We start from the raw sequence: 3,989 nt of genomic DNA on the forward strand, positions 1-3,989 counted from the left end.
TTCTGTTCCTCACCCTTGTGTTCTAGCAAAGCCTCATCTCCCAGCGCGCAAACCTGGAAAAGTACAAAAACAAACACTTAGATGCAATTGGAGAGTCTGTCTGCCCTCCTATCCCGGTGACTCGATTTACCAAAGGGACTGGCTGTATTGGAGGCATCCTGGATGGATGGCGGGAGCTCAGGTCTTAGCCAGCTGTGTGACACTGGGTAAGTTACTTAATCTCTCTGGACCTCATCTGTAAAACGAGGCTCCTAACCGGCTTAGGAGAGTGAGCTGTATTCCTAAGACGAAGGCAGGCTCTTAAGTCTTTTGTGAGGTAGAACCTGAACCATTCCTACTTCTCAAGTGAGGAAACTGAAACGTAAATATCAAATCATTTCCCCAAAGCTGGGTGCCGGTGGCTCACGCCTGTAATCCTAGCTATTCAGTAGGCTGAGATCTGAGGATCCCAGTTGAAAGCCAGCCAGAGCAGGAAGGTCTATGAGATTCTTATCTCTGATTAATCATCAAAAAGCTGGAAGTGAAGCTGTGGCTTAAAGTTGGTGGCATGATAAGCCTTGAGCAAAAAGTCTCAAGGACAGCGCCCAGACCCTGAGTTCAAGCCCCAGGACAACCGGCACACACAAAAACGACTACTATTACTACTACGAATGCCACACACGAGCCAAGATTTCTCCATCTCCATTCAGATTTTGTCCTGTTAGTACTACAAACCAAGACAGCATAGCTGATGAGATTATTAGGAAATACAAACACACTGGCCTGGCTTAATCAAGTAGACAGTAGGCAGTGCTCAATGAATGCAGGCAGAAGACAAAGGGCTAGCTTGACCTCTGCCGCTGGGCACCTGGTGTGAGTCGGGTCTCAGTCTCCCGGACCTCTGGGCACTGGTTCCCACTGGCAGTCCCTCTGAAGCTCACTGTGAGGGGCTCTGCAGCTGCGGGAGGCCGGGCTGTTGTATGAGGCAGGCTCTGAGCACAAGGAGAGGCTTGTCTCAGAAGAAAAGCCCCGAGAAGCGTGACTAAGCCCTTGCCCAGAACGAATAGGGCCAGCCCCCCGCCCCCCCCCCAGCCCTGCCAGCCACTCAATAGCCATCTGTGCGTAGAGGCGCACCAGCCTCACATGAGAAAAAGACAATGTTTGGGCTTTGGAGCTCCAGACAGGCGGCGGAGGGGGGCCATTCCTGGGGACCCTGCACAGGTCAGAGGCCTCCAGGGAAGGCAGAGGAAGGTGGGGTTGAGCTGAGTGGGGAAGCCATCTCAGATGTCTCACAGTCCTTCGCTTCTCTCTGAGCTGGTGTATCTGCCAGGTCCACGGCAGCCAGCTTTGGCTTTGTAAAGCCACAGAGAAAATCCCACGAAATCCGGACTGAGCTCTCGCCCTCCTGCTCAGCCCCCTCCGATCCACCTTCGGCTTGACTGCCAGGGCAATCCTCCTAACATGAAAGTTGCACATGGCGTCTCCCCTGCCTACCTAAAAGCCCTTTCAATAGCTCCCTGAGGCTTGGAGGGGATAAACGCCAAGCTCCTTAGCATTACCTACGAGGCCTTATTCCTAATCCGCATTGTCCAGGTAGCCAGGCCCTGGACGTCCCACCATGCACAGTTCCTGGTCAAGCAGAGCTTCCAGCCTCAGTGCCTTTGCACATGCCACCTTTATGTCAGCTTTGTCTGATGATATCCGCCCACAAGTGCAGATTTCCAGGGACTCCCTCCATAACCTGTGTGGACCCCTGTCCCAGCACATTCCATCCTGGGACAATTAGCATTGTCTGTTCACTTTTGAGTCAGTCCTCAAATGAGCAGAAAGGCAGGTTCAGGATTTCAAAGGCCCAGGTGTAATGTGAATTCTATCTATACTCCAGAGAAGACGTGCAGCCATAAGAGAAGGGGTGCAGCGCTCTCAGGCCAATGAATCAGGATCCCCGCCCAAATAATCCCTAAACACTCCCCTCTCCCTCTGGTGGCCCCCTGGTGTGGGTTGGTGGCTGCCTGGCACTGAATGGTAGACAGCCATTTTTGCAGACCCAAAGTTCCACAATTCAGGACTTAGGGAAAGCAGGCTGCTATTTCCAACGTCTTAAACAACGCAGTTGATTCTCAGGAGAATGTGTCCAAGGTGAGCTGGGAAAGGAGGATATTCTTAGAAAAGGAGCACAAAGACACCATGCCTCTGTGCATCTAATCCCTATAAAACACTTCTTGAACTGAACAGCTGGAAATGGAAACAAGGAATTTGTTTCTTCGTTGCTGTTTGTTTGGTTTTCTTTTGTTTGTGTCTTGTTTGTTCCTTAATCTGTCTTTGGGAGGGTAAGTATGGGGTAGGGGAAAAAAAATGGAGGGACAAAGAGTGAACACATGCAGTGACACTCACCAGATACTATGTGGAAAATGAACTATAACAACTCTGGTGGAGACCGGAGGGAAAAACGGGGCGAGAGCGAGGGAAGGGGTGACACTGTCCCCAAAGAAATGTACTCATTACCTAACCTATGAAACAGTAACCCCTCTGTACATTGCCTTTATAATAACAATAAAAAATAACCTTTCAGGAGCTGGGAGTGTGGCTTAGTGTTAGAGTGCTTGCTTAACATCTACGAAGCCCTGGGTTTGATTCCTCAGTACCATATACACAGAAAAGGCTACAAGTGGTAGTGTGGCTCAAGTGGTAGAGCAGTAGCCTTGAGAAGAAAGCCCAAGGACAGTGCCTAGGCCCTGAGTTCAAGCCCCAAGAATGTGCTCTCTCCTTGCCCCAGATCCCAGCACACAATCTACCAGCCCAGTGATGGTAAAGCCAGCCGGGAAGCCACCTGGAGACTTGCCCAACTGCACAGGGGTCACAGGCCAGGTGGAAAGCAGAGCCAGCTGACACCTGAGCAGGAACCTGGCTACTGCCTGCCTGTACTGCATTTGCAGGCCATGTGCCCATCCCCAAGCCGGCAGGCCCTCAGGACAGCAGATTGGGAGCAGATGACCAGTGCTGTGGTGTGGAGACAGCTGGAGGACACCAGACCTGCAGCCCTGAGTTCCTGGCAAAATCTCCTCCAGACTCTTTAGTCTTCTCCCAGCCTGGGCCCAGTATCTTTGGCTGGCTTGGAGCTGACTCCTGTGCTAAGACTACGGCTAGGGGTGAGCTTATTTCTCCATGTTTCTGGGGATTCAGCCTTGGCAGTATAGAGAGGTCTGAGGGGTTGTGTAGACCATGTGCACCTGCTCAGGTGTTCCCTCACGTGTGTGTGAGAGCTGGGGTCTAGGACCTTAAACCTCAGTGGGGTGGAGCTTGAAGGCCAAAGCCAGCCAATCAGGGCCAAGTATTGAGACCCAGGGTACTCACTCCTGGGTCTCCATTTGAAAAATAAAGCTGAGCTCCTCAGCCTGGCCTGTCTCAGGCTAGTCCCCCAGTTTGGCCCATTTCAGTCTAGTCTTTCGAGAACCCCTTGTTCCAACCAGTGTCCCTGCAGTGTGAGATTCTGTCAGCGCCACTACGCATGCTCTGCCATCAGCCAGAAATGCTTCCCAGACAACAAGGCTGGAACTGCAATGCCACCTCCTCCACGAAGTCTTCCGGACCCCTCGAGCAGAACTCCAAACTGCAGGGCTGACAGCCAGGCAGGGTTGTGCAATGATCTGTGGCTGGCCTGGATTCTGGCTTCAGACACACTGCCATTGTCTCCTTCAGCTTCTCAGCTGACAACACAAGCCCTGCAGGGCCAGCCAGTGCCTCTGTCTACATCTAGGCATGTGTCTTCCCTGAAAACTCACCCAACCCGGGAGACTGAGAAAAAACTTTCTGGCAGACACTGTGTCTGGGAAATGGGGATGGGGTGTGGCCTTTCTCTTTGAAGAAGCAAATCTTTTGATCTTTTAAACTTCAGATTTGGAGAAAGGCTTCAAAATACAAGACTGTTTCTAAAACAGTTAAAGACATAATAGTCTAAAAATGATATAAAACATAATTAGTCTAGCCAGGAGCCAGTGGCATCTGCCTGT

The sequence above is a fragment of the Megascapheus bottae genome, chromosome 17, assembly GCF_031878675.1.
Source record: "Megascapheus bottae isolate mThoBot1 chromosome 17, mThoBot2.hap1, whole genome shotgun sequence".
Lineage (NCBI taxonomy): Eukaryota > Metazoa > Chordata > Mammalia > Rodentia > Geomyidae > Megascapheus > Megascapheus bottae.